Genomic DNA, 14869 nt, shown 5'->3' on the forward strand with positions numbered 1-14869 from the left:
TATACAAAACAGGAGAGACAATTTGATGGGGCTATAACAGGCCAAATTGAGGAAAATTTGAGCAAGACAATAAAAATTGATAGCAGTGGATTATAAAGTAGGAACCTACGAATTCACACTGATATAAGTAAATGAATGAAAAGATAAGTCGGAAAGGAGGAAAGAGCTTCCTTAATGGTAGGATTCCAGCTAATAAGAGTGGGAAGAATAATGGAGTTAGAAAAAAGAAAACATGATTTGCAGCCAGGTAACACTGGTGGGTGAAAATATGACACCAGTATGTACATAGTCGCAAAGTATAACCCACACCAGATACTTATTAATTACAAGTGGAAAAATAGTAGTGACTTTACACTGGGGAATCCTGGCAGAGAATGCATTACCAAGTGATGAAAGCTAACGTCACCAGTAGTGGGACAAGTGGACATAATGTTCCTCCAGATATGATGCACTGAGAAGCACACAACAGCACTTCTGTTGTATTTTTGTCGAAAGTACATAATCCAGGGCTGGGGATGTAGCTCAGTGGTTAGAAGAACAGAGCCTTGGGTCAAAAAGACTTTGATCCCCAGGACTGCAAAACAAAACAAAGCAAAACAACAACAAGAAACACCTGCAAAAAATTATAACCTTGGGGTTGGGGTGTATAGTCATTGGTAGAGGATGTGCTTAACATATGCCAAGACCCAAGATTTAATCCCCAGCATCAAAACAACAAGAAAATAACCTAGATATAATTTATAAGGAAACATTTAAGATTACTAAATAGAAAGGAAGTCTTCAAAATAATTGTCTTATGTTCTTTAAAAATATTAGTCATGAAAGAAAAAGTAATGAGAGACTGCTTCAGACTATAGAACACTGAGTGACATGATAAATAAATGCAATTGGTAATCCTGAATTGATTTTCTGGATCAGAAAATAATTTTGTTAGAGAGGATATTAGTTGGACAATTGATGAAAATTTAAATATAAAGTATTGTATGAATGGCAATATCCAATTTTGATCATTATATTTTGGTTATATAAGAGAATAGCTTCCATGTTTTAGAGAGTAAAGGTACATCATGTCAGAAAAAAATTTAAATAAGATTTCTTCTGGATGCTTTTAAAAAGTACATTTAAAGTACATGTGGTTAATTTTAAATAGGAAGAGTACATACAATGTGGTCTATATACTTTTTTTTTTGTCTTAGTTGTACTAGGGTTTGAATTCAGTGGTTTCATTCTGGCTGGGCAGGTGTTCTACTGCTTGAGCCATACCCCCAGCCTCTGGTCTAAATACTTTTTTATGGATACAAATCACCTAGCAATCCACTAGTTATCTGGCAGAGTACCCATAATAACCACATATAGATTTCTTTAAAACTCTTGTTTTCTTCCTTCAGTAATTATCTTTGTGTGCAGACTCAAGCACAGTACTAAGCACAGAATGAGACCAAAACAATCAAAATATAGGGACCTCAGGGAATTGAGCCTACTCAGAGAAAAGAAAAACAGGGAAAAAAATTAATGAGAATGACAAAGTAAATGTAGCCATTAACATTTGAGGAATGTTGGTGAAAGGCTTATGTTTTTGTTACTGGTTTTGCAAACTTTCAGGATCTATGGAAAGGACTGTTTCAAAATAAAAAGTTAAGAATATATAAGGCACATCATTAGGAAAAGAAAAAATAAAAGACAGCAGAACATTTTTATTAGTATATATTAATTGTACATAAGGGTTTTGCCATGATCTTTCACATATGCATATATTGTACTTTGAACAGATTAACCCTATTACTTTCCTTTTTCCCTGTCTCCTCTGCTTTTCAACAGCTTTCAGTGGGTTTCTTTATGCCATCTTCATACATAGACACAATGTGTTTTAATATTATTCACCCCCCCCATTATTCTCTTTTCTTTTCTCCTCTCTCTTTGTCCTCCCAGAGTCTCACAATTACAGTCATGTTTTATGTGCATGTGTATGTGTCTGTACATATCTTTTAGGTCAAGATTCTACATATGACAGAAAATAGGCAACCTTTGTGAAGGTGATTTCAATAGACTAGAGCTGAATTTATAGACAACTTATAAAAATTGTACCTATAGCTGGAGGCATGGCTCAAGTAGTAGAGCGCCTGCCTCACAAACACAAAGCCCTGAGTTCAAACCCCAGTACTGCCAATAAAGAATTAAAATTTTTAAGAAATGTACCTATATTAGGTCATAAAACATTTTCAGCAAATTCTATAAGGTGCCAAAATTAGGCTGTACTCACAGACCATAGTGCACTAAAATTAACGGGCAAAAAGAGGAAGTTTAAATTTAAAAATACAAATTATTTAGCTATTCTTCGTTAGCTCTTTACCACTGAGCTATATCCCTAACCCCATCTCTCTTTTAAGTACTAACTGAATCAAAGAAGTCTAGTCTGCATTTCCAATTTATTCTAAAATCAACAATATGAATAAAACTTATGGCATATGGCCTAAAATACTGGCAAGGGAAAAGCCACAGCCTTAGAAATACTACTAATCAAGAAAGACTAAAAATAAACAAATCTTATACTGTTTTAGAAGTTAAGGCAAAACCATAAAAAAACTACTGGAAGTCAAGAGAAAGATTGCTTTCTTCTGTGATCCCACTGTGGTCACAAGTTTATGGGGCATTTTTGATAGGACAGTAGCAGGTGCTGGATCTAAGAGACCAAAGAGAGAGTTCTTCCCTTATGGAACTTTTCACCTTCCATTTCCTCATGGAATGAATCCTCACAGATTTAGAGCTGTGTGTGTGGTGATAACAGATATTAAATCATAAACTCAAAACAGGTACAAAGTGCTGTGCTATTCAGTGTCTCTAGTGTAATACCACTTAGCAATACCCTCTATTTTAATTGTTTTCCTGTTGCCTTTCTTTGACTCTCCCTTTTTCCTTCTCTTTGGTTTTTTGTTTTTCTTCTCTCACACTCCTTCTCTGTCTTTCCCAAATCCCTGAAGACACTATATTTGAATTATTTTTGTCCCATCCTGAATCTTATATTCTGCTTGATACGTTGGCATTCATTGGTGGCTACTGAATAAATGAATCCAGTAGTTTTAAAAAAATCCTCTAAACTATTACTAAGTAGACACTCTACCAGACAATGTATAGCATGCCACTTGACTTATATTTATTTAAAAATACACAAGACAGGTGGATGGCTCAAGTAGTGAAGCACCTGCCTAGCAAGCACAAAGCCCTGAGTTCAAATCCTGGTATGACCAAAATAAAAATATACAAGAGAATCTAGGAACTATAAACCATACAAAATAATCACTGAATATAGCTTAGACAAGCTAATAGATCACTTAAGCAGTATTTGGCTAGTTGAAATTCTAAGGAGGGTGATTTGCATAAGAAAAAATCATAGTTAACTCATTTAGGAAGCTAGAGTTATTTCAGTTATAGTGGGGGATATCAGTAGATACAATCTTCTTTGATTTTTTATATAACTTTGACAGAAGTTTTCATCTAAGACCTTGGGGTGGGAATGTAATCAGAATGTTAAAGGAGGAGTTAGGATTGTAGGAGACAAATAATGGTAAGAAGAGATGTGGAAATAATAGGCAAGGATTAGATTAGGTATCCTGGTAGGCCATGGTAAAAATTTGAGATTTTGTGTTGCCTGTGGAAAGTTATGGGAATGTCATGTGATTTATAGTTATAAAGGATCTAGCTGTTGTGAGGAGAATAGGCTATAATGGAATAAATGTGGAAGGATTTCTACCAAGTAGAAAACTGTTTTGCTAGGTGTGGTGGTACCTGCCTGTAATCCCAGCACTCAGGAGGCCGGGCAGGATGATTTGTGAGTTTAAGACCAGCCTGGGCTACATAGCAAGATGCTCTCTTTAAAAAAATTAAAATGAGGCTGGGTGCCGGGGTCTCACACCTATAATCCTAGCTACTCAGGAGGCTGAAACCAGGAGGATTGAGGTTCGAAGCCAGCCTGGGGAAAGAGTTCGAGAGACCCTATCTCAACAAACCCTTCACAAAAATAGGGCTGGTGGAGTGGCTCAAGGTGAAGGCCCTGAGTTCAAGACCCAGTACAGAAAAAAAAATTAAAAATTAAAAGTTGTAATAGGCAATGGTGACTTGAACTACTATAGTAGCAATAATAGTGAAGTGTTTAATCTAGTGGAAATGAAGGTAAAGGGAACAGAATTTTTATTGACGTTGGTTGTATGGTATGAGGAAAAGAGTCCAGGGTGACTTGAAGTTTTTCAGCTTGAGCAACTGAGTGAATGTCATTCACACTGGTCTCCCTGCCTAGTCTATGGGAACAGGGGTTGCTTCACGGGGGTTATTTTGAAAGGCAGGGAGATTTAGTTAGGTGGCTACTGCTCCCATCCTGTAAAGATAAAAAGGGCCTGAACCTGGACAGAGGCTATCAGTATGGAGAGGTATTCAGAGGGCACAGGCTTGAGAGATGTGGAGGAGGTAAAAATTGCCACTTAGGAAAATAGGTTAGAGTTGTTTACTAAAATTGATGATAGCTGAATCCATAACCAGTTATTGGTGTACACCCTGCAGCAGGAGTTGCCTGAGACTGCTTTTTGTATAGCCCTAGAGCTAAGCTAGGGATGTTGCTTACATTTTTTGTTTGTTTTTGGTTTTTGGTGGCACTAGGGTTTTAACTCAAGAAGGGCCTCATGCTTGCTAGACAGGTGCTCTACCACTTGAGCCACTCCACTGTCCTTTACTGTGTTAGAGATATTGTTTTAGAGATAGGGTCTCACAAACTGTTTGCTTGGCCTGGCTTCTAATCTCTGCCTCCTGAGTAGCTAGGATTACAGGCTTGAGCCACCAGCGCCTGGTTCTCAGTGTGATTCCTACAGCAGTAGCAGCAACATCACCTAGGAACGTGTGAGAAATGCAAATTCTCAGGCCTCAGCACAGACTGAGGATTCAGAAATGCTGGGTTGCTTGGTTTAACAAGCCCTTCAAGGGATTCTGGCCTATATTAAGTTCTGAGAAGCACTGTTCTAGAGAAACTTTTGCATCTGTGCACCAGGATACATAGTGAAGGATATTTACAACAACATGGCACAGGAGAGCCTCCAATTGGAAACAATTGAAATGTTAGCAGAAGTAAATTGTAACAATTAATACAATGGCAATATTCTATATAGCTTGTAATCAAGGGCATGGGCTCTACTGTAGAGGCTGACTGCTTGTGTTTGAAATGAGTAATCACTGTGGCCTTGGGTGAGTTACTTGACCTTCTAAACCCAGGTTTCTTCTCTGCAAAGTGGGAATTAATGTTGTAAATACTTCATCAGGTTATTGTGAGACTGAAAGTAATTCCAATAAACTAGTTAGAAGAGTGCCTGGTTATGTAAGTTTTATATTTGAAAGGCAAGCCACATGTATTGTGCTTTAAGGAAAAGCATCTGAGTTTCATTTCATAAAAGTGATGGTCTGTCCACATAGTTTGCATATAACAAAATTATTAAACAATCTAAGGTAAAGCTGTTATAGATTTTGGAGGCCCAAATGTTTGCATTGTCTTTATGAACCTGTTTTTGTTTGTAAACTGTTAAAATTGCTCTTCTAGGATTGTGAAGAAAACTGATAAAAAGCATCGTGTTTCGTTCACATTCATGGGTATTAATAAATGTTTTTTCCTTAATTGCTCTTCCATTTCTTTCACCATCTCTTCAGCCTTTCATTCCAAAATTCTTCTGCTATTTTCTCTGAAAACATTGCCACACTCTAAGGGCAAAGTAGCATCTTGACTACAAAATTTGACTTTGTCCATGAATCAAGGTCAGGAGTCAGTGTTGTCCATAGCTAAGTCCAAGAGGCAAGTCTGGGCCTAGATCTGGGTCAAGACTGGAATCCTGACATTTCTTGGTATTTCAAGCCTTAGTATGTGAAATGCTTAATATGTACTTATGTTTAATACATAAAGACCACAGGAAATAGTCTCTTCCCTCTGTAGAGCACATGTATTTTTCCAATATACTGTGACTAGCACCCAGTAGGCCCTTAAAATGTATTGCTTTTAACTGTTAGGATGACTGCCACCTTTTTGGTGGGGCTTAAAAATCAACATTCCCAAAATGGGTTAATAAATACAGGTGAGTTTAGTGTGCAACTAGCTGAAGCCACGGGCTGCATTTTAATGCTCGTCTAGGGCAGCAACCTGCAAAGACCTAATTCAGAGAGATTACTAAATTCCCTCCCTCATAACGTGAATTAAGGGAGCAGGGAATATCAGTCTGCAAAAGACACAGCGCCGCTGCAAACTGGCTCTAGTTCGCGCCACCTGGAAGAAAGGCGGCGCGGCTCAAGCCTCGGGCAGAAAGGCAGCCTTCTTGTGACGTCAAATCAGCGGACTCCCGACCCGGCTTTAGGCCGGTTCCGGTTCCCCGGCTTTCCGGGCGCGAGTGTACGCGAGCGGGCGGCGTACTGCGCGTGCTCCACTGAGGGACGCGAGAAGGTTGGTTCTGGCTCGCGAAGGAGATGCGTGATTGGCTATCGCTGTGCTGGGGGGTTCCCTCGCCCTTTCGGCAGGGGTAAAACAATAAGAGGGGGCGGTGGCAAAGGGGGCGGGACGTCCGTGTTCCTTGTCGCTCGCCGCAGCGCTTGGCGCCCGGGAAGAGGTGGTTGTAAGGCAAGCGAGCTCGCGGCTCTCCGGCTTCCGAGGCTTCGGGTTTGTCGGAGGGAAGAGGCGGCGCGCAAGAAGAACCCGCTGCAGCCGGTTCTCGGCGTCTCCCCTGCTGACCTCCGCGCGACGTATCCGCCGCCGCTGTTGGTTGGAGGTGTGTACGGGGGCCGGGAGGGGAGGTCGATGTGGTGGTCAGAAGGGGACATTCCGTTCGCGCTCCGCGGCGCGCGGCCACCGTCCAGTGCGTGAGCCCCGGTGTCGGAGGTGTTGCCGCAGAGAGACACATTGTTCTTGCCGTCTGCCTACGCTGCGTGTGTGCGTGAGAGAGGCGAGTGTTTCCTCCAAGGTGAGGGGTGGGAGGCGACTCAGCGCGCGTGGTGCCCACCAAGGGTTCCGAGGGCACAGGTGAGGCGAAGGTCTGGTGGGGACGAGGTGGCGAGGTGGGAAGAGGGACGCAGGAGCTCCCGGAGGCGCGCCGAGGCAGGGAGGCTTCTCCGGGACGGGGGGGAGTGGGCTTTCTCGAGAGGGTGTTTGAAGGTGGGGAGCTCAGCAGCATTGCCTCCAACTCACTTGCGGTTCTTATACCCGGTGGCTTCCGTGCGGGGACGCGATCGCCGCCCCGCCCGTGGGGGAGGGGAAAAGAGGCTGTGTCGGCGGAGGCAGAAGCGACGCAGATGCGAAAGTAGCGGCCTCCGGGCACCATTTTTGTGCTCGGAAACCGAATCCGGGTTTGAAGGCGGCCGCCGCTGCTCTTGGCCGGTGCTCGGCGGTCGGCGTCTTTGACCCCTCCCCAAGGTTTATCCGGAACGCGTTCGCACGCTGGGGTTATAACGTGCGCTTCCTCCATCCTTTTTTTATGCAGAAGATCTGTTCACCGAAAAGCTTTGAGGAGTGGGTTTCTCTCTCTTCCCCCATTTCTTTTCTTTTGGGGAAATCCCGATTGTGTAGATTTTGTTAGACGAATCCGACTAAATCTTTTCTGCTTCTCTAAAAGCAAATTTTAAAAGATGGCCCTATGCTGCTTTGGGGTGAATATAGATTTGCTCCAACAATTTTCCGCATAGATCAGGTTTTTTTCCCCCAAGGTACAACTAATATTTACCGCGAGTTTTGGGGAGGTTGGTGCTTTCGACCTCTTTAAAAACAAAACAAAACACGTGCACCGAACAGGAAAGTTGTTTCCATCTTTCCCCCCATGATTGTTGTGCTATGAAGTTAGGTTAAGAAACTGATTGGGAGTTCAAGGCACCACACCTCGTGCTAGTCTTCCATACGTTAATATTGCAAGTACCTGGATCTAGGAAACCATTAACTGCGCTTAAGAGAGTCCACTACACTAGAGTGGAAGATGATGGTAATTCCTTGTCCAGCTCCATATTTGGCAGTTAAATAGCCCTAGGCATGTGAACCAAAGTTTCTAAGTAAACATTTGACCTTGCCAAATCCAGTGGTCCTTTTGATAACCAAGATTCCTGGTCCTAAAAAAAGTAGAAAGTTTGATCAGTTTGGAACCTTAGAATTGAATTATGTATTGTTTCTTTGGCGATATTACACTGACTTTTTCTTAAATAGGGTTAGTCATGTGTGTCCTTGTGCTATAATCTAACGTCTATAACTTGTTTAATTGTGAAAAATTAAGAATTGTAGGGAAGACAGGGGCCTTTAAATGGATCACCTACTGTCGCAGATCTGTCATGGTTCAGGTTGTTGAAAGTTCCGTGAAAAAGCATCAAGATGAGTGAACTAGAACTCTGAAGCAGCAAGTGAAGAATCATTTGATAATTTAATAGTCAACTAGACTGATCGATTTAACTAAATGTTGACTTAGTTGCTGAGTAGTTAAATTGTCTAGGCAATTTATGGTTTGAGGAAAGTGTTGGCACCATGAAATTTATATCCATGTTTAATGTACGAGAGATTAAAAAATCAAAATTTCAGTATCAGTTAATGAAAATTTATAAATAACTCAGTGTCTTTAGATTCTTAACAGCTTCTTAGTCCTGCAGAGTTATTGCTTATTACCTATGATAATGATTAAAAATTATTTAAGTAAAAGACTTAAAAGACTTCTTCCTAACATTTTATGTTGGGTGGGTGTGAAGATGGCAGATAACCCTCTTTAAATGCTTATTTTGAAAGACATAAATTTAAGGATTGCTTCTGAATTTAAATGCAATATAATATAATTGACAAACATGACCTAGTCACTCTTCACTGGTAGATATTTAATAGCTGATCAAACAAATTGATTCTTCTTCCAGAGCCCATGACATAAAATACGGTTTTTTTGCCTCTCCTTATTTAAATCTTCTAATTTGTAGGTATGTATCCTATGTTGAAGCCTGAGTAGGTTAGGAATGACTCTTGAACTTTCTATTATTGTCCTATTATATTCTTTTGCTTTTTACTCCTCCCAACAGTTTCAAATAAGCTAGAAATTGGGTTTTTAAAGTTAATTTTTTTTGTATTATTCATTCTTTACACATCCAAAGCAATTGTTCTTAACTAGGTTAAGTAACGGAGTTACTGCTAAAGGCAGGTAGCCGAATTTCAAATCCCTTTTCCTAGAACTATAGCTGAGGAACCTTGACCTCCCTAGGTTCTAAGTATCAGTTTCCTTTTCTGTAAATGAAGCTAATACCCTGCCTATCTCAAAGCACTTAAATGGTTACTTGTTAAATTTGAAAGCATAATATAAATATATTCCTTTATTTTTGTGGGACAGCTTTTCCATTTTTTTAATGCTTGGTCAGTTAAATAACTTTTGAACTTCAAACTTGCCTCCTTATCTTTGGGACCTGAGGAAAGATGAGGCTTAATCCATAATTTCCATCTTCATTTATGCCACTATGGTTCTTAGATCTTGTTTGTGAAGTGTTCACTCTCTCTATGGTCTACCACAACAAATTGGAGGTCTCTGCTCTGAAAAGGTACAGTACTGTTGTTGTGATTGTTAAAGTCACTTTAAACAAAGACCATCAGGAATATTGGAAAGTTGCACTATTAAAATGGGCTGCCAGTTGAAAAACGGTATAGCACTTAATTCAGAAGGGTGTGGACCTGTCCAGTGTGAGCCAGCTAAGGGGTCAGCCTCCTGAGGAAATGGGGAGCAAGCATCCTATTATGGAGAGAAGCTGGGGCCTCCTGCTGGCATGTCCTCTGAAAGCATAGCTTGTGGTAAAGAGAACTGCAGCCCACTACAGAGAATAAATACTCTTTTTATAAGAAGTAAGATTTGCAATGTATAACATTTCAGAGCTAAAAGTTTATTTTTCAAGATTTTTTTCTCCTTTTCTATATGCCATTTTGTTTTGGTTTCTTGTTTTTGTTTGCAGTTTAAAAAAGTGATTTCTTCTTAGTAGTCTTCATTTTGTCATTTTCTCCAAATACTGAAATAGCCACCGAAGGAGATGAAGTTGCATGCAAGTAATTTGCAAGGAGTGAATTTTTGGTTATGTGTTTTGATGCTTATAAAGGTTTAATGTCTCTTTGTCTGAAATGTTTGGGATCAGAAGTGTTCAGCTTTCAGGGGGTTTTGATTTTGGAATATTTGGATAGCTTTACCAGATGAACATCCCTAATCCCAAAGCTGGAATGCTCTGAAATCTGAAACTTTCAAACAGTAGTGGTGATGGCTGAGTATTTGTAATTAACAGTTAAAATGAGATTTCTTGAAGATCTAGCCTTTTTATCCCTATGTGGTAATGGAGAAGTCCTTTTAATAAGAACATGGAGATAAATCATTTTAGAGATTCCTAAAACTAATGAGAATTGATGGAATACAAATTATTTTGCTTGGATTACCCTGTCTTTTCTATTGTAGTCTGCTCTGATAATTATTTTGCTGTCTGTTGTGAATATAAATTAATTTTGTGTGTGGGGGGGTATTGGGGCTTGAATTAGGGCCTTCACTTCCAGCCACTCAATCAGCCCTATTTTTGTGAAGGGTTTTTCGAGATAGGGTCTCACAGAACTATTTCCCAGAGCTGGCTTGCACCCTGATCCTCCTGATTGTGCCTCCTGAGTAGCTAGGATTATTACAGTGGACTACTGGCTCCCGGTTAATTTCATTCTTTCACTCATATTGTGTGCATTGCCTTTGTATTAGTGAAATTGTACCTTAGTTGTAAATTTTATACTGTTTTTCAGTGTTTTATGATTCTGTTGTCCTGTTTTTTTTGTTGTTGTTTTGGCTGTACCAGGGTTTGAACTAGGGCCTCATACTTGATAGGCAGGTGCTCTACCACTTGAGCCACTCCACCAATCTGATTCTGTGTGATTCTGTTGTCTTTGACAAAATTTTAATTGTCTGCATATGAACCATCAAACATGTTTTGCAGTGTATCATTTGGAAACATTAAAATTGGAGAATTTAAGCAGTACTATTTTTCTTTTCTTTTCTTTTTGTGTGTTTTTGAGACAAGGTCTCTCCTTTGAACCCTGGGCTGGCCTCCACCTCATGATCCTTCTGCTTCAGACTTTCAAGTGGTGAAGTTACAGACATAGACCACCATGTACAGCTAGTTTTTCTTTATTATTCTTTTTCTACATAGCTGACCATTTTTTATTCCAGTATTTTTTTTTTTACTTGTGTGTTCCCCATCTCAACTTCCTTCAGTTAGTAATATTTTGTCAGAAATATATTGTCACTAATTAGGTATACTGGCAGCAAATTCTTTTTAGTTTCACTATCAGTGCTAAGTGAATTTTCACTTTTTTCCTTTTCTTTTTTGGTGTGATTGGTATTTGAACTCAGAGCTTTGTACTTGCAAAGCAGGCACCCTACCACTTGAGCCCATTTCCTCCCCACCTTTTTTCTTAACCATTCTGGGGATGGCATCCAGGACATTCCAGTCCACTTTTTGTATTTTTGACCCTTTATTCTAGAACCATATTTTTTTAACTACTAACATACATATGTTAGATGGTTATCAGAAACTGAGTGAAAACTGAAAAATAGGATTTTAAAAATTACAAAGTTAGCCATGAGCTGGTGGCTCATGCCTGTAATAATTCTAGTTACTCAGGAGGCAGAGATCAGGAGGATTGAGGTTCAAAGCTAACCTCGATAGTTCCCAAGATCCTATATCAAAATAATCCAACAGAAAAAAGGGCTGGTGGAATGGGTAAAGTGGTAAGAGTGCCTGCCTAGCAAGTATGAGATCCTGAGTTCAAACCCTAGTACAGCCAAAAAAAATTTACAAAGGTAATAGATGCTGTAACAGTTAGACAATACAGTAGGACTTCCCTCCCATACCTATAACTCAGTATACTTTTTTTCAGAAGATGAGATTGGAGCATTGTCTACAATTTTTGATGATTGTTTAACTTATTTGGGTGTTCTTGTCTACATTTATAATTCTTACTCTTTTTTTTAGTACATTGTATTATAGTTAATTTGAATAAAACTGCGAAATTTCAGTCTCTAAAAAGTTGCAATTTATATTTCTACCAGTACTATATGTAAAAGAGCCCATTCCCCACACCCTTGGTAATAGTAGGTATTATCAGTTGTTTTCACTTTTGTTTATTTAATTGGTAAAAAGATGGTGTCTTTGAGTGAATTGTTGTCTTTTGAACTGTGGATGTTGTTGATTATAGGGTACCATGTTTCTCTTAAAAATACTCAGTATGCAGTCGATTTTTCATAAATGCGAAATGTTGACACAATGAAGAATAATTGTATGAGCAGTAAAAACCACTTTTGTTGACTTTAAACAGTTACGAAACCACACCACAATCAGGCTAGAAGATAATTCCATTACCCTCAGAAGTTATCGTAGTGCCCCTTGGTAGTCTTTAACTTCCTTTTACCTCCAGCTTTTGATCTGATTTGTTGCTAAAATTTTGCCTACAGAATGTGGAATTGGTAGAAACTTTTGGTGTTGGCTTTTCTGTTAATACTTTGAAGCTGATTCATGTTGACCTGTATCAACAGTTCCTTTTTATTGTTGCATAGTATTCGATTTTGTGGATTTACCCAGTTGCTCATTCATCCACCTGGCTACCATGGTCATTTGGATTGCTTCCAGTAAAGTAGTGTTCATTCATGAACTACAATATGAAGGTCTTTGGACCTAATGCTTTAATTTGTCTTGGGCAAATATACTAGTGTGGCATTACTGGGTAGTGGGGAATATGTTTTTATAAAACTCTAGGGCTAGGAATGTGGTTCAGTGGTAGAGTAAATGCCTAGCATGTGCAAAGCCCCAAATTTAATCCCCATCATGCCAAACAAAAACCAAAATCCTGCCATACTGTTTTCCATACTGTTTTTCTTTTCTTTTCTTTTTTTTTTTCATTTTTCTTTTATTATTCATATGTGCATACAAGGATTGGTTCATTTCTCCCCACTGCCCCCACCCCCTCCCTTACCACCCACTCTGCCCCCTCCCTCTACCCCCCCAATACCCAGCAGAAACTATTTTGCCCTTATTTCTAATCTTGTTGTAGAGAGAGTATAAGCAATAATAGGAAGGAACAAGAGTTTTTGCTGGTTGAGATAAGGATAGCTATACAGGGCATTGACTCACATTGATTTCCTGTGCGTGGGTGTTACCTTCTAGGTTAATTCTTTTTGATCTAACCTTTTCTCTAGTACCTGTTCCCCTTTTCCTATTGGCCTCAGTTGCTTTGAGGTATCTGCTTTAGTTTCTCTGCGTTAAGGGCAACAAATGCTAGCTAGTTTTTTAGGTGTCTTACCTATCCACATCCCTCCCTTGTGTGCTCTCGCTTTTATCATGTGCTCATAGTCCAATCCCCTTGTTGTGTTTGCCCTTGATCTAATGTCCACGTATGAGGGAGAACATACGATTTTTGGTTTTTTTTTTCAAAGTGTATCTTTTCTTCTTTCCTGCTTAACCACTCTCCATCCTTGCTGCTCCTTAGTGTTTTTAAATTTTTAATATTAGCCATTATTACAGATGCTAGTGTTATGTTGTGGTTTCATTGCATTTTTCTAGTCAATAATTTTTTAGGATCTTTTCATGTGTTTATGTTGATGAAGTGGTATATACAAGTCTTCTGCATAGTATTTGAGTTACTGGAGATTGTCCATTTTTTAAATTGGGCTTTTAACTTCTTGAAATTAGTTATGAGAGTCCTTTATGTATTCTGGATTTAAGTCTTTAACAGGTACATATTGTGCAAATATTTTCTCTGGGGCCTGTCTTCCTTTCTTGATATGTCTTTAAATGAACAGAAGTCTTAACTTTTGATGAGGTCTAATTTATCAGTTTTTTTCTTCAGTTGTGCCTTTTGTGTCTCATCTAAAGTCTTCATTTAGCACATGGTTGCAGAGACTTTTTTCTGTGTTTTAGTTTTTTTTTTTGGTGGGACTGGGGTTGGAACTCATGGCTTTGAGCTTGCAGAGCAGGTACTTTACCACTTGAGCCACACCTCTAGTCCATTTTTATTCTGGTTACTTTGGAGATTAGGGTTTGGAGGATCATTTGCCTAGACTGGCCTTGAACCTTGATCCTCCTGATCATGAGAATTACAGGCATGAGCCACTGGCACCCAGCAGAGTTTTATGTTGAGGTCTGTAGCCCATTCCCAGTTAATTTTGGCACGATACAAAATATAGATTAAGTATTTATTTATTTATATCATGTGAATGTATGTCAGGTGTTGCAGAATCATTAGCTTGGTACCATTGAAGATAAAGGTACTATGTATGTGAGTGTGTTATAATATTATTTCTGAAATTTCGTATCTTTAAAAGTTCTTAAAATTATTTTGTGCTAACTTGGTGTACTTTATCTGGATCTTTAGTCTCAGAACTCTCACTTCTGACTTACTATTATGGAGTAGTTTGTTTTTTTATGTAACTGTGTACACACTTATACATTTTAAATATAAATAGATTGCAGAAGATGGACTTAAAAACATTTGAAGTTGTATGGCTAATGATTTAAGTGTTTAATTTATTGACATTGCCCCATAACAACTTTATTCATAATTGAAATAACCTGTATTCTGTTTCTTCTGAAGAGGTCTTTAGTATCAGATTGAATTTTTGTTTCGTTTTGTTTGTGATACTGGGGTTTGAAATCAGGGCCTCCTGCTTGAGCCGTGCTCTAGCCTCAAAAAAAATGTTTTCTAATCCCATTATGTGCAAATGTAGGTGCTGTAAGAAAAATGTCTTGAATCTCAACTAAGAGCACCAAAGTGCTCAGCTAATTAGCAAGAGGGCTTTCTAAACAGTACCAGGCAAATTAGTAAGGAGCTAAAGAAGAG

General features: G+C 39.0%; 1 protein-coding gene across 5 annotated transcripts in view; it reads left to right on the forward strand.

Annotated features, from left to right (window-relative positions):
* G3bp2 (G3BP stress granule assembly factor 2) overlaps positions 1–14869 on the forward strand; it is a 75896-nt gene that overhangs the window by 38605 nt on the left and 22422 nt on the right. The window contains exon 1 of one of the 5 annotated variants that reach the window (XM_020182893.2): positions 6563–6785. The exons of 2 other annotated variants lie outside the window; for them this stretch is intronic. The gene's annotated coding sequence lies outside the window, so the exon portion shown is untranslated. Of the gene's footprint in view, positions 1–6562; positions 6786–6823; positions 7037–14869 lie in introns of those variants that run through there. 2 more of the 5 variants (XM_020182898.2, XM_020182899.2) reach the window with 2 other exon arrangements.

Source organism: Castor canadensis, chromosome 9 (genome assembly GCF_047511655.1).
Source record: "Castor canadensis chromosome 9, mCasCan1.hap1v2, whole genome shotgun sequence".
Lineage (NCBI taxonomy): Eukaryota > Metazoa > Chordata > Mammalia > Rodentia > Castoridae > Castor > Castor canadensis.